Source organism: Pelophylax lessonae (genome assembly GCF_965119305.1).
Source record: "Pelophylax lessonae genome assembly, chromosome: 3".
Taxonomy (NCBI): domain Eukaryota; kingdom Metazoa; phylum Chordata; class Amphibia; order Anura; family Ranidae; genus Pelophylax; species Pelophylax lessonae.
This window is the reverse complement of record NC_138770.1, coordinates 405,056,690-405,080,003: the sequence shown is the minus strand read 5'-3', so window position 1 is coordinate 405,080,003 and position 23,314 is coordinate 405,056,690. Positions and strand designations below refer to the sequence as shown.

Here is a 23,314-nt window from a genome sequence, read left to right as displayed (position 1 = left end):
GGTGTATCATGGCCCTCACCTCCCTGCTAGCTCTCACTGGCACCGCTCTGGCTCCCCTCCCAGTTGCTAAAAAACTATGGTATGTTTACATCATCTCTTCTGTTAGATTACAATCTGTATCCTAGTGCCTGTGTTTTATTTAAAAAAAAGCTGATTTCTACCTGTTTTCTCAGCGCCGCTCGTCCGTCACGTGAGTCCCGGCTCTCTCCTCCTTTCTTCCCCGCCTGACGTTAGAAGAAGGTTTCGGCTCCAACTGCTGAAGATGTCAGACAGGGAGAGAAGAGAGCCGGGAGTCATGTGAGCGGCGAAAGGCACTGTGAAAACAGATAGAAATCAGCTTTTTTTTAACCACTTGCCGTCCGCCGCAAGTACATATACTGGTCAGCCCCCCCTGGGCAAAGTGACGTATCAATACGTCACTCGCGCGCGAGCCAATAGGGGGTGAACGCGCGCCGCCGGAGGCGCGATCCCGCCCCCGCTCATTGACTGCCATCCCCGCGCGAGTGACTGGCGGCTCCGATGTCCGACTCGCCGGTCACTCGCGATCACCCGCTGGAGAGGGAGAAAGGCAGGCGGCTAATGTAAACAAAGCCGCCTGTCATTCTCCCTGATGTAACAGCAGAGATCATACGATCCTGCTAGGTAGGATCGTATGTCTCTGTGGTTATATCAAAAGCCACGCCCCTTTACAGTTAGAAGCACGCCCCTAGAGACACACTTAACCCCTGCATCTCTAATAAAGTTAACCCCTTCCCTGCCAGTGTCATTTTTACAGTAACAGTGCATATGTATAGCACTGATTACTGTAGTAATGTCACTGGTACCCCCAAAAGTGTCAAAAATGTCAGTCAAGGGTCCGATCTGTCTGCCGCAAAGTCGCAGTCCCGCAAAAAAAAAAACGCAGATTGCCGCCATTACTAGTTAAAAAAAAACCAATAAAAATTACATAAATCTTTCCCATAGTTAGTAAACGCAATAACTTTTGCGCAAACCAATCAAAATACGCTTATTGTCATTTTTTTCACCAAAAATATGTAGCAGAAAAATTGGCCTAAAATGTTAAAAAATTTTGATTTTTAAATTTTTTTGGGGGGGAATCTCATAAAAAAATTTGAAAAATATTGTTATTTTTTCAAAATTGTCGCTCTTTTTTTGTTTATAGCGTAAAAATCGCACAGGTGATCAAATACCACCAAAAGAAAGCTCTGTTTGTGGGAAAAAAGGACGTCAATTTCATTTGGGTACAGCGTCGCACGACCGTGCAATTGTCCGTTAAAGTCACGCAGTGCCGAATCGCAAAATAGGCCCTGGTCTTTGAGCAGCCAAATCCTCCAGGGCTTAAGTGGTTAACCGCTTGCCGACCGCCGCATGCACATATACTGCGGCGGTCAGCCCCAGCCAGGCAAAGTGACGTATGAGTACGTCACTAGCCTGTGAGGCAATAGCGGGCGAGCGCGCGCCCCCGGAGGCGCGCTCCCGCCCCGGCTCGTTCCCTAACAAGTCCACGCGTGTGACCGGTGGACCCGATGTCCTCCAGTCACTCGCAATCGTCCGCCGTGAAGGGAGAAAGGCAGGCGGCTAATCTAAACAAAGCCGTCTGTCATTCTTCCCTGTGTAACAGCAGAGATCTAACGGTCTACTACTATATGTGTGTGTGTGTATATATACATACATGTGTGTGTGTTTATATATATACCCCTACACAGAAGTTCAGATGTTATGCCTGCCTCCAAAGACGCCCAAAAAATGCCCAGGTGTGTTTTTGCAGCAGGCGTTTTTTTTGGGCATTTTATTGGGGTCTTTGGAGGCAGGCAAAATATCTGAGCTTCTGTATAGGGGTATATATACACACACGCTTATATGTATTTATACACATACACACATATTGGTGTTATAGCAGAGAAGCCATATGGGTGTTAATTATTTCATTAGCGCAAGCATAGGTTTCTGCTATTTTCACACCTATATGTGTGTATGTGTATATATACATACATGTGTGTGTGTATATATACCCCTACACAGAAGTTCAGATGTTATGCCTGCCTCCAAAGACGCCCAAAAAATGCCCAAAAAACCGCCAGCTACAAAAACGCCCAGGTGTGTTTTTGCAGCAGGCGTTTTGTTTGGGCATTTTTTTGGGGTCTTTGGAGGCAGGCAAAACATCTGAACTTCTGTATAGGGGTATATATACACACACACTTATATGTATTTGTATTTATACACACACACACATATAGGTGTTATAGCAGAGAAGCCATATGGGTGTTAATTATTTAATTAGCGCAAGCATAGGTTTCTGCTATTTTCACACCTATATGTGTGTGTGCGTATATATACATACATGTGTGTGTGTATATATACCCCTACACAGAAGTTCAGATGTTATGCCTGCCTCCAAAGACGCCCAAAAAATGCCCAAAAAAACGCCAGCTACAAAAACGCCCAGGTGTGTTTTTGCAGCAGGCGTTTTGTTTGGGCATTTTTTTGGGGTCTTTGGAGGCAGGCAAAATATCTGAACTTCTGTATAGGGGTATATATACACACACACTTATATGTATTTATACACATACACACATATAGGTGTTATAGCAGAGAAGCCATATTGGTGTTAATTATTTCATTAGCACAAGCATAGGTTTCTGCTACTTTCACACCTATATATGTGTATGTGTGTATATACATACATGTGTGTGTGTGTGTATATACCCCTACACAGAAGTTCAGATGTCATGCCTGACTCCAAACATGTCCTCAAAAAAGCCCTATAAACGCCTGCAGCAAAAAGCAGGGTGACAGGGGCGAAGCCATATCACTGTTCTATAAGTGTTCTAAGAGAAACTATCTTTTCTCTATAGCGGTCACCCTGACATGGAAGGGTTTTGTCACCCTGCCATAGCAGTCAGAGTCAGTTAACCCTACACTACACTACGGTCCCCTTACACTTAACACTTTCCCTACAGAAACTAGATTATTAAATCTAACTATAGTGGAAAATAGTACCCTAACTACACTAGATATCCCTTTCCTCACACTAAAAATTGCTAAATAACACTTTGAAGCAAGTAACAGAACTGCTTCCACTCTCTTCCACGTCCCTGTATTACAATGCTAGGAATTTGGCTGGGCTATCTTATATACTGGGGGGCGTATTCACTAATGATTGGCCTCTGGACCCCCTAGTCACTCCAATCACATTCCTGTCCAATTGGATTTTATTGATGGTTCTGGTCCAATCACGGGCTTTTCAAGCCCATTTCCTGTCCAATTGCATTTTGGTCGGTTCTGGTTGCCGAATTCCGAACTTTTTCAGCAAAAAGTTCGGAATTCGGCCGAACCCCGAACAGTCAATGTTCGGGTCGAACCGAAGGTCGACCCGAATTGTTCGATCATCCCTAGTGACAACCACCCCACGACCCCTGCCCGACCACTTGCAATGCAATAGGAGTAAGATTTACAGTACTTGTGTTCAAATCCCAATAGCTTTTACATGTACATAATCCATTAAGTGCTAACAGGGGGTGACCACATGTTAACACAAAAAAGTCCAGATGAAAATTCTGCACACTGTTATATACCCTTTATAGCCAACTTTGGAAAAAAAAAACGGGCATCAAAAGTAATCTCTCTATGGCCAGTCCCTACTCTGTTTTGCAAAATGCAAATGCTCCAGTTGGTATAGTGTCAAAATGGGGCAGATGGACACAAGTTGTAGTAGAGCTACAAGGTTAAGGTCTAGCCTAGGGGTCTTCAAACTATGGCCCTCCAGTTGTTCGGGAACTACAATTCCCATCATGCCTAGTCATGTCTGAGAATGTCAGAGTTTTACAATGCCTCATGGGATGTGTAGTTCCGCAACAGCTGGAGGGCCGTAGTTTGAGGATCCCTGGGCCACTGACCCATCTCCCCTTTGCCTTCTGTGTTTTTCCAGATCTTTTCAAGCATCAGCTTTCATTGTGCTGAAAATTTCCCATAAGAAATGTTGAACACTCAGCAAAAAGAATTCAAGGATGGGAAGATTGGAAAAAATGAATTTAAGGATGGTAAGATTGGAAAAAGGAATTCAAGGATGGTAAGATTAGAAAAAGGAATTCAAGGATGGTAAGATTGTAAAGATATAACATCATAAAGTCTTCTAAGTAATCTGTTTCTTTCAACTGCAGTTGTTTTTCAATTGGATATTTATAACTGAGCGCAGAGGGGACAAACACATAATTCTCAAAAGTAGTAATAAAGGGATGTGCAAAGAGGGGAGTTCATAAGAAGATTTTTCAGGGAAAAATAAGTGAAATTGTACATGCAGGCTGCACCATCAACATTCATGCAAAACACTGGAGAAACTTGGACTGGCTTCTTTAAATCATACCTTAGCTCCCCTCCCTCTTACCAATGTGCCCCATCTTGAGCATCCCCCCCAAATCTATTTTTGTAACATTCTATACATATCTTTTTTCCTCATGTCTTCAGGCATGTTGGGTAATGTCATAGGTCCCTTTTTTTCAGCAGACTGTTTCTTTCTCCTTATTTGAGTGGTGTTCATGCAATGATGCATTCAATCTAGTAATGCTGTAATCGCGGGCTGTGTAATGTTGCCTTACCAAGGAACAAGTCCATCATTTGCCATGTAGTGGCCCACCCCAATTTTTTATTGAGGTCTTTTTGTAAGGTTTCCACATCCTGTGTAGAAGTTATTGCTCTGCTTAACTTTGTATTGTCTGCAAATACTGAGATTGAGCTATGTATCTTATCCTCTACATCATTAATGAATAAATTAAACAGAATTAGTCCCAGGACAGATCCTTGGGAACCCTGCTTACCACACCAGACCATTCAGAGTACTCGCTATTTATCACCACCCTTTGGACCCGCCCCTGCAGCTAGCTTGCAATCCATGTACACATCTTATGGTCCATGCTGACAGACCTCAGTTTTTACAATAAGCGTTTGTGGGGAACTGTATCAAACGCCTTTGCAAAGTCTAGATACACCACATCTACAGACCTTCTTTTATGTAGATGGCAGCTCACTTCTTCATAGAAGGTAATAGATTGGTCTGACAAGAATGATTCTTCATGAATCCATGCTGATAACTACTAATGATACAGTTTTCATTACTAAAATCTTGTATATAGTCCCTTATAATCCTCTCCAATAGCTGGCAGACTATTGGTGGTAGGCTAACTGGCCTGTAGTTCCCAGGGATATGTCTCGGCCCTTTTTTTAAATATTAGTACAATGCTGGCTTTTCTCCAATCAGTTGGAACCACTCCAGTCAATACACTGTCCATAAAAATTAGGAACAAGGGTCTAGTTATCTAAGGACCCTCGAGTGTAAGCCATAGTAAGTGTGCTAATGCGGACGCAATGTCCCGACTGACAGGGACGTCAACGGCCTCTTCTCCACCAGTTAAGAGTTGTCATTACACCAGCCTGTCCTTTTTGTCTTCTGGGGAGATAACAGCCCATACAGCCAAGGATACCTTCCTGAAAACAATACTCTCCTGGGTACGGTATGTTTGGCCTGCAACCATCACACAGGATTATGAACCTTACTTCAGTAGGCGTATGGAATTAACTGTGGCTGGCAGCTGTGTTTTATGGGGAGACCGAGTGATCATTCCACAGACCCTCCGGAGACACATTCTGGACTTGCTACATACTGGTCATCCGGGAGGCACACGTATGAAACAAAAGGCCCGAGGCTATGTGTGGTGGCCAAACCTAGACTCAGATATCATAACATATGTGAATGCTTGTGCTGGATGTGCACAAACTGCAAGAGACCCTCCTCGAGGGTGCGTACAACCCTGGACTTGGCCCACGGTTCCCTGGTTTCACCTACACTTGGATTTTGCAGGCCCGATCACAGGACACACCTTCTTGATCATAGTTGATGCCCATTCAAAGTGGCCTGAGGTCATTCCCGTTACTCAGCCAAGGACTAAGGTGACGATTTCCATACTGTTACATCTTGCTGCTACGTTTGGATACCCCAGAGAAATCATCACAGACAACAGTGCACATTTCACAAGCAAGGAGTTTCAGGGTTTCCTGACTGCCCACAATATCAAACACAAGTTGACCGCACCTTACCACCCGGCTACAAATAGTCGAGCAGAACGGTTTGTGCAGACTTTCAAACGCTATTTCAAAGCTACAGTGGCTACAAGTAAACGTCAGTACCTGTCACCCCAGCAGATGGACTCCTTAATTTCTGCTTACAGAAACACACCACATGCAACTACCGGGAAAACTCCAGCTGAACTCCTTTTGGACATGCTCCGCCCTCAAACGGTCCAGGAACATGTACTGCAGTCCCAAGACAAGATGGTCAAACACGACGAGGACCCTGGGTTCACAGCCCAACAAAAGGTATGGCCCGATATTATGGGGTTTCCAACACTCGTTGGCTTCCTGCTATCATTACAGAAACTTTGGGACCCAAAATGTATAGGGTCTGCCTGGAAGATGGTTCCATTTACAGATGGCATACGGACCAACTGTGTCCTCATTCTCAGCTGCCTGAACCACCAGTGTTCCAAGGGTCTGCGCCTAGTGGAACAGGATGCACTGGGACTGATGATTGGGGGGACTCTGAACTTTTGAACTCAGCTCCAGCAGAGCCCTTCAGCCTAGGTCTGGAGGTCTGTTCACCCTCTGAGCTAGTGGATCTCTTCTTGGCCCCGCCGTTGCCCATTCCGGCCAGCCCTGTTTCCCCCCTTCAGTCCTGAGTCGCTGGATGCCCATCCTCAACAACACTGTCTCCCTCCTGACTGGTTTAAGCTGCAAGAGCGCTTACGAGAATTTGGACAGGCCCGCCGAAAGTGATCCGATGCCATTTTATCCCCGTAGCTTCCCTGGAAGTTTGTTCTCACATCTGGATGCTGGAGAAGCCATGTGAATCTCCTGCATTGGAGGACTGTTATTGGAGAATGATTAGTTACTGTTTTGTGCCTGTTCTCGTTTTGTTGTGTTTTTTTTTTTTTTTTTAGGGATGGATGGAAGGTGTTATACCTGAAGGGTTCCACATGTACTGTCACTTTAAGGCTGGCTCCACCCAGGAGTGATGACAAGGGTCAAGGGGTAGAGCAGCCATCTCAGAGCACATGTAATAGAAGCATAAGAGATAAATGCCTGTCCTGAGATGCATGTTGGAGTGTACAGTGAGTACTGAATAAACATCTCCAGATCAGAGTATTGTGTCTCTCACACCACAGAGAATATAACAGTAAGTCACAGTAAAATGACCAAACAATCCCCCAGAATATAGCATTGAAGGAGTAAAGGGGGCAAGTTGTTGGGTGGACTGACCTGAAGGGGTGCACACTCTTTTATTACGTCAGCCGGTCTTGCATTGAAATGTTAAATTGCATTTTCCCATTTCTTATAAATATTGATTTGAATGAAAAAAAGGTATATTCACCTTTCACTTTTTAAGCTCATTTACTGCATGTAAAGCACATTCTTATTATTTCCAAAAACAATTGTTTGGGCTGTTGGCAAACCAGTCATGGGGTAAGCTATATTGCACTTTATAGGTAGTGATACTATAATGTTTTTTTTTTTAAATAGTATTATAAGCAACAATAAACCATTTTACCATGCACTAGAGTATTTATTTTCTTATCTTTTTGTCTTGCATAGGACCAGAAATCCTCAGCCAACTGGCTGTGAAATTAAGATATGTATACGTACTCCATGCTACGTTTGTTCCAGACCACTATAAGAGATGAAGAAGCATTTTAACTTTACAGGGAGATCTTTGAGCCATGTGCAGTCAAATCTCTGGTCACATGGCTATTTCAAATGGTATAGATTTAAAAAACGAAGAATCAGTTTTTTCCACTATCTCCCTGATACCCATCCTTTACTAATATTCAATAGGCTCTGCAATGGCTTCCATCTTTTACTGAGTTTAGAATAGAGAAGAGATAGACAGAGAGACAAAAATGTTACACCTACTTTTAAAATCGTTATATATTCAGAATTTCACTTCTTAAAGTGAACCTGTGCCCAGACTTCACACACTATTTGCATAACCTCTCTAGCTACAGGCATTTTGGGGAAATTTGTATTTGACACTCACAACAGAGGGAGAGAAATCTTAACACCGACACACATGGGTCAAAAATCAGCCTGTTCAACTGAAGCTGGCCTAACATCTGACTTCTGATGAAAGGTCTTGCTGGGAAACCAGCATTCAATTAACACCTGCAGCCAATGGCTGCGAATGCTGATCAGTGTATTCTGGCAGGGGGTGGAGTCCTCATGTCAGAATACAATGTCGCAGTGGGGGAGATCACCGCATCAACATCGCTTATGTTAATGTGGGGATCTGTCAGCTCTCTCTTTTCATTCAACCTACTGGTTGAATGAGAAAAAATTGTGTTTTAGTACCCAGCTTTAGTTCTTTTTCTATTACAACGAAATCTCAGCAGCCAGCTAGCCCGATAAAATAAAAACACAGCGAGGAAATTAATACAACATTTGCAACACTTTTATAACAGTACAGTCCCTTTAAAATATCACGAAAGCCTTGCAACAGTTTTGGTATCAGTTTCAACACATGTGACAGATTCAGGTAGTTCTTATTTGTGACACTTTTATGATGTGCTGCTATGGCTGTGATGAGTTTTTTTAAAAAAAAATAGTTTATAGATGAAGCTGGAGATAATTAAGGCCAATTCTAAGCTGGCGTATAGAGTCAGACTAGAGAGATAACAATGGGGCTCTAATAATAACGTGAAACTTTAATCATAAATTAATAATACACTTTAATGTAATTATGCACTTCAATAATACTTTAATAATAACACTTTATAGTGTTGTGTATTATATGATGTATGTTGCGGAGCTGAACACTGACACAAGGTGGAGAATGATGGGGATTCCGAGACACTAGTTCCCCATCAAGTCCTCCCCCTCCTTGTGATTGACAGCAGATGGCAGTGGGTGGATTTTAAAACCTGTACACAGCCTGCTAGCGGTTATGGCATGGGCCCACTGCTGTCCGCTGTCAATCACAAGAAAGGCAGGCCTAATGTGGAACTAGTCTCTAAGAGGTCTAATCATCCTAAAGCATGTACATAGTGGGATTTACCATTGGACATGTGCAGTGCTATCCTTTACCCACTCTCAAACATGTGGTGCAGTACCCTACTCAACCCGAAATGTATGATATGGCCCTCTGATATGTGTATCATATCAGGTATGTTCTGGGGACCTCTGCCCTACCTCAGAAACATTTTTTTTTTTTTTGGAAAACATGATTTGAAGTTATGGGATCTTATTTTACACATGGTGACTTGATGGAAATACTGCTCATATTCCAGCCTAAGCGCACAGTAATATATAGGTAAGGCTCGACTCCAGAGTAGGAGAAGGCCATTACTGGTGGGTTGATTATTTTTAACCACTGTGAGTAGTATTCACACGTATCCTTATAAAGTTGGATTTCCATTAACAAGTAGTTGCAAGTGTTTTGTGAACTGTGAGTGATTTAAGATCTCTTAAAATGAATTCATGTGCACCTTAAAAAATTATTTTTAAAAATATAATTCACAGGCAAAAACATTTAAACAAAAGCTAGCCATTCTTCAGTTACTCTCAAAAGTGTACTGGTAAAAACACACCAAGAAAAACTAATTTAGGTCTAAATGTTATTTTATTTGTGTTGGAGGCAAAAAAAGCATTTAAAAAAAAGGTATACAAATTATAATGGAAAATTAAACAGGAGGAGAAAAGAAACAAAAAGAATAGACTAATAAACAGAAGAAGATAAAATAACCTTACTGTCATATTTTTGCAGGACATATAAATTATTTTGATTTATTAATTAGAAACACTTAGGAATGCATTTTCCAAGCCACGCTGATCCAAACCCAGAATAAAGTCACTGCCAAAATAAATGTCATAGGCTTCCTTAATTTAACACATGGGATCAGATGAATAAAAAATTCAATTCCCCTTCCACTTCTCAAAAAAGAGAGTCTTACTGCTGGGAAACAAAGAAATGATTTTCTCCTGGAAGTGAATCAGAAGACACACCATCATTCGGTAGCCAGAATATAATTCAAGTGAGCTCGGTATAAAAAGAAAAAAAAAAAAAATCCAAATCTATCATATAAACATTTTTTTTTAGGGAAAACTACATTTCTTACTCGAGCTTGCAAATCAGAGCGTGCTAGGTCTCTAGATGCTCACAGCTGGGAAATAGGCAGATCCAATGAAAGTGGACTTGGTGATGACCTATGCACACAAGTACAAACAGGAACTGGACAATTAGAAATCTCTTCATTCCACCAAAAGGTAGGATTGCATCTGCTTTATACAACAGTATAATCGCGAGAATGTTATTAACACTGTATTTAGCACTGCTTCAGTTTTTCCCTTTACTTGAATTCAGACAGAGCAGCTCAAGTATGCGTGAGGTGGCAATATGCACAGAAGCCTGAAAAGGTTCAATTGAATCCTAGAAAAGAAACAAATCTTAACTCAAGCCAAACAACCATAATCTCAAAAGCACGCATGGAAAGCAATATAGTGCACCTGGTTAGAATGTAATTCGGCTTTATTGTTATGATTAGCTTTCCTATACGTACAGTTAAATTGATTTTGGGAAAGGATGACTTGGCAAGCCAATTCTTTCAACTGAAAGTAAAATAATCCATGAATTGTGTTTGCTTACTTACTGAATGTTCCTCTGAACCGAGGCCCGAAAAACATTAAAACTACTTTTGGGAGGATTATACACAAGTTGACAATCAGAACAAAAGAATTATATCATGAACCTGCTGTTATGAAACAAGTGACACATCTGGATGTTGGAAGCAAGTGGTTCAGTCTAGGAAAAAAAGACTAGCATTATTAAAATATTTTTACCATTCTACAAGTACTGCGTGTGTTATCAATTAGCTGCCTTGAAGCTTCATAACAAGAGACCATTTAAAAGAAATTTAAAGCATGTTTAATGTTCTAAGATTTAAAGAAAGAGTTTTATCTTTGCTTGTCCAAGCTTTAAAAAAAAACGATTCTTACAATGTTTTTAGTGAAATTAATTATATCTATACATGGGAGGCAGTAATATATGCTGTCATTACATATGCAGTATATGCTTCCTGCTTAAGAGTAGTCTAGGGCAATTGCATTTTATAGCACGTCTTATGCTTGCCAATGCTTGGATCAATCTTCTCATACTAACCAAAAACAAATAGTTTTCTATTTTACATTCTCAATACACTGCTCCATATATACAATGGCCATTAGAGGGAGAATGTGTTCATATATACTGTATATGAAATACAATCATAAAAACCTTGTATGCACTGGGGTTGATTTACTAAAGGCGAATAGGCTGTGCACTCTGCAAGTGCAAGTGCTCCAGAGCTCATTAAATGAAATAAAGCTTCACTTTGCAAAGAATACCCAATCACATGCAAGAAAAATTAAAAAAAAACAGCATTTTGCTTGCACATGATTGGATAATAGAATTCAGCACAGTTTCTGCTCATTTACTAAGTTGTGGAGCAACTGCTCTTGCAGAGTGCAACTGCCCTTTCCAAAGTGTGCAGTCTATTTGTCTTTAGTAAATCAACCGCTCTGTGTAATTCTTTGTTTCATATATCAAATGGTGTCCCTGGAGATCATTCAGTGCCCATCCTAAAGCAAATATAGGTACAATATGTAGGATGGCAGGGATGTTAAAGGGCGAAACCACACACATGATTATAAAAAGGAGCTACTTTATTAAACATGTCCTAAGTTAAAAACACAGGCTCATAATTAAGATGTGAACAATAACCAAAGGCTCAAACAGAGCCAGTTGACCATATGATGTAATTTAGAACCCCTTAATATAGCATTGGCTGGGAAATTGATTATGGTCCAGATAGTGTATTTCCAATTCCCAACACATTTCAAGACTGAAGCTCTTCTTTAGGGACAGTCCCAGAACAACACTCAGGAGTATGGTCAAGAATCACATGTAAGAAGCCTGTGAGAAATTCTTAAAAACACGTATTGTGTGATATGCATGTGCTCAATCAAGCCAACTCAAGCCAAGTAAGGAAGGGCCATTTCTATAAGAGACCGATCTGGCCACATGGCCACACAACTGGTGAGCAGTGTCATAATCATGTGTGTGTTTTTGCCCTTCAACTTCCCTGTCATCCTACATTTTTTTTAAATTGTAGTTTTTTCCAGAGAACACTAAACTGCTTGTATTAGCCCCTGCCAAAGAGAACCTGCCACATAATTGTGCAGGCTAGGTTTAGATAGAACCTAACTAAAGGTTTTTTATAGGTAACTGTTGGGCCATCACACTGCCCAATATAACAAAATTAATGAAAAGTGTACAAAGAAGGTGTTGTAATTGTAAACCTTAAAAAGAACACATCAGCGTTCCAAAGTCTGGTCAATAACCAGCCCTTTAAAATCATGTTGGTACTAAATGTAGAACTCCTAAAGAATATAAAAATATAATTGAAGGCAAAACTTTTTTTTAATTTTTTTTATTTGGATCGAGTGGTGAGCGAATAGAACCACTGTCAGGTTTCCATTGATGTTTGTGTCCCCATTAGGGAGATTTAAGGGGAGATTTACTAAAGCTGGTGCACACAGAATCTGGTGCAGCTGTGCATAGTAACCAATCAGCTTCTAGGTTTTAGGCCCCTTTCACACAGGTGGACTGTTCAGATCCACCTGTCCGTTTTTTTGGCGGATCTGAACGGTCCCCCCGTGCATTCCTATGGGGCATCGGAATGGCAGCGGAGACATGTCCGCTGACATCCGACCCGATCCGATCTGTCAAATCTGGACGGATGGAAACCCTATTTTCCATCCGTCCAGCGGATGGGATCGGATGAGAACGGACCGACGGTCCGTTCCCATGTTCCCATCTGATTTCCCCCATAGAGATGCATGGGGAACTGACAGCTGTGTCTCCGCACACAGCACGGAGACACAGCTGTCATCCTTCTGCTCAGCGGGGGATCGGCGGCTCGATCCCCCGCTGAGAAAAGCGGAGTCCGTTTGACAGACATAATGTGTGAAAGAGCCCTTATTGTCAAAGCTTAATTGAACAAGCTGAAGTTAGAAGCTGATTGGTTACCACGCACAGATGCACTAGATCCAGTTTTAGTAAATCTCCTCCAGAGTCTCTAAAGCTGGCCATACACTTGTAGATTTTCAATTCATAGGAAAATTCACAAATTCTGAGTACATTTGACGGCTTAACAACCTTTCATTGCTTTTAATGTTTGATTTTAGAATGAATGGACTTTGTCAAACGAAAACCACATACATGGTTAAAAATATATTTGTTCAAGAAAAAATTTCCACTGCTCTCCTTCCAATTTTCTTACCACTGAAGCTGAAATCGAATGTCTATTTGACACCACTAAAATATAGAGATCAATATAGAGATCGAGATCGAATTGTCCTAACCAGCAACGTCACTTGAAAAAATAAGTTTGGATCCACAATTTTGATTTGCGACCAGAAAAAGAAGAGTAGGGAAATCTTCCAATGGAGTTACTTGTTCCTGTGACAACTGTCTAACAGGATTTCTCCCATATTGGAATGATATCCTCTCACTTCCTGTTGAGTCTACAGGACAAGAAGTGAAGGGACATTTCCTTAATGGGACCCAGATGGCAAATAAAAAAAAAAACTGACGGCAGTTTTAGCCCTTCTCTTACTTTATACAAAATAAAAGAACGTTTTGGCTTCATACATACTTTAAATATGATGAAGAGGAACAAACACTCTGCTGCATGTAAATAGATCACGTACAAAACAAAAAGAAGTTATAAAATGACCAGCATATGGAACAACCAATGCATAGACTAGCTTAATATGCAGTGCATAAGACCTGATGTATCAATATGTTCTTACTTTTAGGGCAGGCTTGCATGTTATTGGTGACTGGGAGGAAATAGTTCCAGTTCTTAATAAGGATGCAGTGATACATAAGGTTTCTGATGTCACAGTTCACTACAATACAAATGACATCTGCATCTCTTTGCCTACTGCTTCTTCTATACAGCAAATATGAATAAAAAACAAAGGGAGGATGTCAATATCAAGTTATGAACTTTGGATCCAGAACCTCTGTTCAGAAAAATGTAATCATTTTACAGCAGGAATCAGACTGATCTGAAACACTTAAACCTAGCCAGCAGACTGTTTTGCATTTTTTACTTTCTGAACAACTCCCAGTAAGTCATGCTTCGACAATTTATTTCCAGGATCCAGAAAGCAGATCAGATGTACAAGACTGTTTTCCATTTTTTAACAGGATAGCTTAGACATTTAAAAAATGTCTTTTGGTTTCCTGTAAAGATTTTCCTGTAGAGCACATATTTTCTACCGTGAAGGTAATGCCAGTCATTTTAGTGCACTTCATTTTTCTAGCAATAATGACATACAACTGAAATATGCCATGCAGAAAAAGCAACTACTGTGAATTTAAATACATGTTTTTTTTTTTTTAAGTTCCAGTGTTCTTGCTTTATACCCGGGAGAAAAGCAAGTTGTGTCCAAGAATATGTTTTCTTTACTTTTTTTATCATACTGGCCCTAAACGCTGTAGAAATATTTTTTCCAAAGCATTAGGAAAGAATGTTACACCATTCATGTCTGCTGTTGTGTGCCAGGTAAGTATTGTATTGGTATAAAAGTAATTTTATTAAAGGATGTTATTTGTTACAAAGAATATCTGAGCTCATAAATATTTCATTTCACACAAATAAGTTTTAATTGAAACAAAGATGTTACAGCAGTCCAGGTAAATTGCAAAATTAAGCATATGGCTACATTTAGATGGCGAACAGCAGGAGATAGTTTGCTGTGCTCAGAGGAGGCTAACTGCTACGTCTGGATGCAGCAACACTCCATGTTATGACTGCATATTAACTGGCTAATTAGCTGTGGTCAGTTTGTGGGCAGCCAGAACGCCACAGAAACGCTGACCAGTGTGCTTCCATGGTAGGTCAGAGGCTCTATTTACAACTACTTACAATATTTTAGTAATAAAATCTGTATCATTAGTAGTAATCAGCATGGATTCATGAAAAATCGTTCTTGCCAAACCAATCTATTAACCTTCTATGAAGAAGTGAGCTGCCATCTTGATAAAGGAAGGCCTGTAGATGTGGTGTATCTGGACTTTGCAAAGGCATTTGATACAGTTCCCCACAAACGTTTACTGTACAAACTAAGGTACGTAGGTATGGACCATAGGGTGAGTACCTGGATTGAAAACTGCCTTCAGGGGTGAGTCCAAAGGTTAGTAATAAATGGCGAGAACTCAGGATGCTCTGGTGTGGAAAGTGAGGTCCCCTAAGGATCTGTCCTGGGACCAATCCGGTTTAATCTATTCATAAATGATCTAGAGCAGGCATGTCCAACCTGCGGCCCGGAACCCCAGGCAATGCGGCCCACTGCCCCCTGACAATTTATTTTTTGCTGGGGAGAAAGGAAGTTGGGTCCGGGGCATGGCCACAGCGGCTTCCAACTAACGGTAGGCAGAGGCTGCCTCAGAGGGGAGGTGGGGGGGGGGGATGTGAGCATGTGCAGTGTTTCAGACTCCTACCACCATGACCACTTCAAATCACTGAAGGGGTCATGGTGGTTAGAGTGTTCCTTTAATATCTCTCAGAAGAAGTAAGCCTCTGTATACTGATTCCATTTAATTTGATCATCCTCTAGTTGTGTTAAATTAGTGCGGGGGGTGCGGCTGCGCCGGAAGAGCACGGCAGCATTTTATTACTTATATACCTTAACTATAGTATATATTTTATATGCGGCCCGAGAAAATTTCTCTACACTCAATGTGGCCCAGAGAAGCCAAAAGGTTGGACACCCATGATCTAGAGGATGGGATAAACAGTTCAATCTCAGTATTTGCGGATGATACTAAGCTAAGCAGGGCAATATCTTCTTCACAGGACTTGGAAACCTTACAAGAAGACCTGAACAAAATAATGGGGTGGGCCTCTACCTGGAAAATGAGGTTTAATGTTGCAAAATGTAAGGTAATGCATTTGGGTGCCAAAAATACGAACGCTAGTTACTCACTAGGTGGAGAACCTCTGGGGGAATCTAAGATGGAAAAGGACCTAAGAGTTTTAGTAGACGACAAGCTCAGCAATGGCATGCAATGCCAAGCTGCTTCATGCAATGTCCAGTTCTAGGCACCACTCCTCAGGAAGGATGTGCTGGAACTGGAGAGGATCCAGAGAAAGGCAACATAGCTAATAAAGGGACTGGAGGACTTCAGCTATGAGGAAAGACTACAAGCATTAAACATATTCCCTCTAGAGAGGAGACGCTTGAGAGGGGATATGATATCAATGTACAAATACCGTACTGGTGACCCTAGCATAAGGAACAAATGTTTACATGAAATGGAATAATGCGGACATTCACTAAAATTAGAAGAGAAGCGGTTTAACCTTAAACTGCATAAATGGTTCTTTACCGTCAGAGCAGTAAGGATGTGGAATTCTCTTCCACAAGCAGTGGTATCAGCAGGGAGCATTGAAAGTTTCAAAAAAAAACTGTTAGATGGGCACCTTAACAACCACAACATAAAGGGGTATATGATCTACTATTGACAGCAATCACACACACACACACACACACACACACACACTCATCATAGGTTGAACTGGATTGACTGACATCTTTTTTCAACCTCACTAACTATGTAACTATTTGCATGAGCAGGTAAATGTTAACAGTGGCAGCACCTTTCATAGATTTGTACAAAGTACAAGTCTGACAGCCTCTTCTGACAGCAGTAGGTGTTCACATACAGTATACGCGTGTTTACAGCCTATGGCAAGAATCTACTGATTCTTGCTGGCGTCTGTCTCTGGCCGCTGCTAAGTGGCTTTCTAAATGTAGCCATAGAATGCAGACCGGGAACACACCAATCTAGACTATATTGTCAAAAGTATTGGGACACCTGCCTTTACACGCACATGAACTTTAATGGCATCCCAGTCTTAGTCCGTAGAGTTGAAAATTGTGTTGGCCCACCCTTTGCAGCTATAACAGCTTGAACTGTTCTTCAACGTTCTTCCAGAAGCACATTTGTGAGGTCAGGCACTGATGTTGTATGAGAAGGCCTGACTCACAGTCTCTGCTCTAATTCATCCCAAAGGTGTTCTATTGGGTTGAGGTCAGGACTCTGTGCAGGCCAGTCAAGTTCCTCCACCCCAAACCTGCTTATCTATGCCTTTATGGACCTTGCTTTGTGCACAAGTGGTTCCAAAGGTTTAAAGTTTTTGTTACCCTAATGCATTCTATGCATTCAGGTAAAAAAACCTTCTTGTTCCTCCCCCAGCCCCCCCCCCACCTACTTACCTGAGCCCCATCTCGATGTGCAGGAGAGCAGAGGCTCTCCTGGGTCTCTCTTTTCTCATTGGCCCACACAGGAGTGGGAGCCATTGACTCCTGCTGCTATCAATCATAGCCAGTGAGCTAATGTGGAGACAGCGGGGTCTGGGCCAAGCCATACTTCATGTGTAAATGGACAAACAGAGCATGGTTCAGGAGCGAGCCTGCTCGAGTGCCCCCCATTGCAAGGGGCTTTCTTTTGGGGGTGCACGGCAGGGGGGGAGGAGCCAGGATCTCTGGTGGGGACCCAAAAAAAAAGAGGATGGAGGCTGCTCTGTGCAAAACCATTGCACAGAGCAGGTAAATATAAATTTTTTTTTAAGTATCTCCCTTAGAATCACTTTAATTAATTGGTTAACAATACACACGTTTGTTTAACTGTGTATATACACAAAGTCGGAGTTAGGATGAGTATATAGCAAGAATTCAGTCTATGATTTGCGCAGTGTTAGACATATGAGTAATTGCAAAAGGTTCCATTGGGATTTTGAATTCTGGTCTCAGCAGAAGATGTGGCAAAATTAGAGCTATCACATATGCTGAGCCACTGCTCATACCTAGGGATGGGAAGTGTATTTCATGTCTCTCACACCCTGTTTTTTTAAGATAAAATATTTTCAAGATTCAAAAAAAATGTGTAGTACAGTAAAACCTTGGATTGCGAGCATAATTATTTCTGGAAATATGCTTGTAATCCAAAGCACTCGTATATCAAAGCGAATTTCCCCATAAGAATCAAAGGAAACCCAGATGATTCGTTCCACAACCATTTATTCATAAGTCCTTCAGTTTATAGTCCATATAAAAAGATTATAGCAATGTGATAGGTTGTGTAACCATAAAATGTCCATCCACAAATGGCGCCTCCACAAGGGGATTAGAAGCAAAATCCAGCAGGAGCTACAGAGTATAAAAGAGAAGAGAGGCAAAGCTGTCCACATAGACCATCCTCCGCACCACGACTCTCTCCATTGTCAGTCTGCAATCGTGACGGGGAAGACTACCCTGCAGTAGAGCGATCTGAAATCGAGGCTTAAAGCGCTCGTGGAGCGCAGCGTGGAAGGGATGAGGTTGATGGCGGTGCGGAGGATGGTCTATGTGGACAGCTTTACCCCTGATGCCTGCAAATTTAGATGTGTTTGTTTTAATCATCAACCATGTGAGTTGCTAAACGTTTTACTTTCAACAAATGTAACCATATTGCTACATTTAGAGCCACCTCTCTTCTCTTTTATACTCAGCTGTGACGTTACGCTACTTGTATATCAAGACATTGCTTGTTTATCAAGTCAAGATTAGTAAAAAAATCTTGCTTGTCTTGCAAAACGCTCTCAGACCAAGTTTCCCTCAATCCAAGGTTTTACTGTACTAGTTCTAAAGCTGGATTTGGAGAGAATAAGCCACTCAGCCACTCTCTGCTCCACACTGCTATTGAAGCATAGAAGAGGAGCAAGGCAAACATTAAAGGGTTTGTACACCTTTATCAAAAACCTGACAATACAGATAAAAACAAACTGTGTAGCTTTGACTAAAGTTTAACAATGCCCTTTATATAGGTGTACTTACCTTCCGAAGCCTGGCTGATAAACTCCTAGAGGTGGCATCCTCCCATCCTTCCTGGTTACTAGGACATTGTTAAGACACCCTCAGCTGATTTAAACCTTTTCACTTGCACTATCTCTCCCCTATTATCCTGTTGTAATAGATTTGAGCTTGGCAATGATGCAGCGGAGAAGATAGTGGACCACACAAGTGTAGGGGTTGAGAGCTCACTCCTGTCATGGAAGGGTGAACACCAGTAATGGCTAGGAGTGTCTTAGCAATGTCCTAGCAACAAGGCAGGAGAGGAGGATGTCATCCCTGTGAGTTTTTCAGTCAGACCTCTGGAGGTGTGTAAATAGCCTACACCTATAGCAATGGCAATATTTTTATCTAGGGTCACTACATATGGGGAAAGGTGGGTGGGGGTTTCTGCAAAATTAAAGGGCATCTATCAGATTAGAGGGATTTAAATTGCTTAAAATAATTTGCCATATTATTGCACTTGCAACAACAAACAGCACTCAACAGGGATTTAGGGAAAATTAAATTTCTGTGTAAGCTCCAGCCAGTGCACATAGGATATTTTAGAGCTATAACACACTAATACAAAACTGTAGAAACAATACTCCTTCCCATAATAAAGAACTTGTACTCAAAACTATGAATAGCCACAGATCATAGCAGTTCAATGTATGAAGCTTCTACAGATATTATGTGACTTACAGTATGCAGTTTTATAATGATTATCAGGAGGATGAATACATAAACTTTCAAGAACACAAAATGTTATCAAAGTCATGAAGAGGTTATGGGGGGGGGCACACTCCCTGGGGGGCTGTGGTGACCACTTGACATTTCTTTTTTTGTGTTGTACAGCATTACACTACTATCCCTTTCACTGCAGCCCCAGGTATTACAGATAATGAAGAAATGTTAGGCGGCCAATGGAGTGACTGTGCTTATGACAGAGCCGAGGAAGGGTCTTCTTGTCACACTTAGCTTACACTGCAGTGATTTTTTTTTTTTGGGGGGGGGGATATCTATGCCGTTGTTGTTACTGAGGGTTCGGTACTGGGGGAAAATAAGGTGTTTCTACTACTGAGGGGGGGGGGGGGATGGTGGGAGCCTGTACTGGAGGGGAGGAGGGCTTTGTGTACTGAGGTCTCTGTACTGGGAATATTGGGGGGGGTGACTGTATTTGGGGGAAATGTGGGTCTCTACTACTTAGAGGTTTGTACTGGGGGTGGGGGCTGTCTGTGGATTAAAGGGTTCTGAAGAATCTGTATTGGGAGGAAGAAGGTTCTACTCCTTAGGGCTCATTGACACATGATGTTTGGGGGTTTGGAGTTTAGCTGCAGGGCCGGTGGCTGGGGGTGTACACATGCCACTGCCATGCTGCTTTGTTTCTTGGCCATGGCTGCAGCATTCATTTTACTGCCTGATGCTTCCGGGAGTTGCAGTGCTCACTGACCTCAACCCATTCAAGTAAATAGGGCTGCTCTGCAAGCATGCTAGTGTGGTAATAAAGGGGTTAAACAAGGTGGTGAGGAAGTGATACAACGCTTCCTCACCACCTGTTAAATGCTCTTTGAAGAGTGATCCAAAATACATGTGGATGTGCCTTTAGGGGTCTGTACTGGGGGACAGAGAAAGGGGGGGGGGGGGGGTTTCTCTACTGAGAGGTCTTTACAGGGAAGGAGGGGGGCTTCTATACTGGGGGAAGTAGGGGGTTCTGTATTGAGGGATCTTTACTGAGGAGGAGACTGAGTGGATTGTGCTGAGAGCATCAATCTGTACTGTACATCTGCACGTGGGGTCAGCCTGTGTTCTGGGAGGTGGGAGTCTGTACTAAGGGGTGCTGAGAAGTCTCTGCTGGGGGGGGGTCGGGCTGTACTGGGGAGATATGTGCTAGGGGGTTGCTCTGTGCTGGGGGGTTGGATTGTGCTGAGGGATCTGTAATGGGGGGGGGTCAGTCTGTGCTCTGGGATGTGGAGGTCTGTACTAAGGGGTCTGTGCCGGGGCAATGGTCTGTGTTGAGGGGTCTGTGCTGGGGTCTGTACTGGGAGGTCTTTAGCCTGTGCTGGGGGGTCTGTGCTGCAGGGTTGGTCTGCGCTCTGGGAGAGGGGAGTCTCTACAGAGGGGTTTGTGTTAGGGGATCTGTCTTTACTGTAGGGTTTGTGCTGTGGGGGTTGGTCTGTGCTGGGAGGGCAGTCTGAGTGGATTTGTACTAAGGGGATAGGCTTGGAGGGGGGATTAAGGGATTTTAAGGGAGATCTATATTGTGGGGGGTATGTGCTTGGGGGATGATGATTTGTAATGGGAAGAGGAGGTAAGTTTGGTTGCACTCTCATATCAAATCTGGAGCAACTGTGCATGGCAAGCAATCTGCTTTTAGTTTTTATTTTCAAAGCCAGCAAAACAAGCTGAACATTAATATTATTGGTTGCCATGCACAGCTCCTCCAGATTCTGTTTGCTCCAGTTATGATAACTTCCCCTCACTGTGTTTTATAATTTATGCCCCTTACCACTGCACTCCAAATACACTCCTGAAGTTCTTCTTTAGGGTCAGCTTTGTGTAGAACATTATATGTATGAAACAGTTTTATTTAAATCAAATCACAGTGTGCTGAGTTTTGAGTGTGCTGTGGTTTGCACATGCCTGTTACACTGCTTATTGCATAGTCATTAAAACAGGGCTCCACCTAAAAGAGGATGTTCCGCTTTAAAAACTTGTCCCCCACTCCTCTTAAAGAATTGGCACTTTTGAGGAGTGGTAGGGGGTGAGGGGCTGGTGGGGGAGCGGGTACCCAATTTTTACAGTTGCCCGCTCCCACTTCTGCTTCTACCACCTAGGTTATCATAGCGTAACTTCTCCTCCCTCCCTCCCCCCTGCAGTCTTCTGGGACATGTGACACGCTCTCGCATACAAAGAGGGCACCAGGCTGTGAAGCTGCAAGCTGTTACAGCCGGGTGCCCATAGTGAAGATGCCAGTGCTGAGGAAAGAAGACAGCGGGTAAAACCGACTGGGGTGAGCACACTGCTGGATTGTGGAACAGGTGAGTGGTTGTTTTTTAAAAGTCAGCCTACTAAAGGTTTTGTAGCTGCTGACTTTCTTTTTTTTTTTTCACAGGAGACTGAAACTCCTCTTTAAAGTGTATTTAGTGGGTAAAAGGACTGTGGCATACAGTATGTGTGCTGTGTATGAAGGGGGGGGGGGGGTATTTAACCTCTAGGCACCGACAGTACACATTTATGCGGCCTCTCGGTGGATCGGCCTTGGTGCTGAGCAGCCACATATTTGCGTACCAATTACCAGACACAGCTGTGATAAGAGCGCACACCCTGAGAGCTCCCAACACAGTTACCGCTGGCTAACAGAAAGTTCCTAATCGCTACTTGCGGTCGGGAGCTTTCCGATCATGTAACTGCCATGACAGGCAATCACAGCTATCACATGATCATAAACGCCGCCCCCCGCAATTCCACTGCACAGAGCAAATAAGTAAAAACACAAAAAACAAAGCATTTACAATCACCTAAAGTAGAACTATAAAGCAAAACATTTTTTTTTTTTTTGGATAGAGCAAAGGAGGGTTATAACCCCTGTCAGATTTCTTTTCCCTCCATCTGTGTTCTGTTGTGGAGATTTCTCTTAACTTCCTGTCCCACAGTCAAACAGGAAGTGAGAGGAAATCCCTACAAATTAAGGGAATTCTTTGGGGACCCCCAGGTCACTAGAACTAGTGACCCCATTGAAAGATTTTCCCTATATTACTTTTTCTGGGACAACCCAAAATGAGGGATTTTCCTTTACTTTCACTTTTAATGATAATGGTAAACAGGACAAATAAAGAGGGAGAATCTCCTTAACGGGGGCACAGATAGCAATAAAAACTGACAGGTGTTCTAATTAGAAATTGACCGATATGTTTTTTTCAGGGCTGATGCCGATACCGATATTTTGGTCACAACATATCGGTATCAGCCGATATGGGCCGATATTTTGTACATTTAACGTTTTGAAAAATTAAGACAATTTTTGACAAAAATCTGGTACTGAATTTTTGTTTAATGCTTTAGGCTTGCTGTCACCCTGTGGTGTGTGGCTGGCTGGCTGGCACTCTGTGGTGGGTGGCTGGCTTGCTGCCACCCTGTGGTGGATGGCTTGCACCCTGTGGTGGATGGCTGGCTGTCTGGCACCTTGTGGTGGATGGCTGGCTGTCTGGCACCCTGTGGTGGGTGGCTGTCTGGCATTCTGTGGTGGGTGGCTGGCTGACTGGCACCCTGTGGTGGGTGTCTGGCTGGCTGGCACCCTGTAGTGGGTGGGTGGCTGGCACAGGGGTTGTGGGTGGCTGGCTGGTACAGGGCC

General features: G+C 42.6%; 1 protein-coding gene across 1 annotated transcript in view; it reads left to right on the top strand.

Annotated features, from left to right (window-relative positions):
* Positions 1-10,228: 10,228 nt before the first annotated feature.
* The window catches only part of COL10A1 (collagen type X alpha 1 chain), a 149,114-nt gene continuing 136,028 nt past the window's right edge, over positions 10,229-23,314 (top strand). Inside the window, exon 1 of the mRNA XM_082251785.1 lies at positions 10,229-10,305. The gene's annotated coding sequence lies outside the window, so the exon portion shown is untranslated. The remainder of the gene's footprint in view (positions 10,306-23,314) is intronic.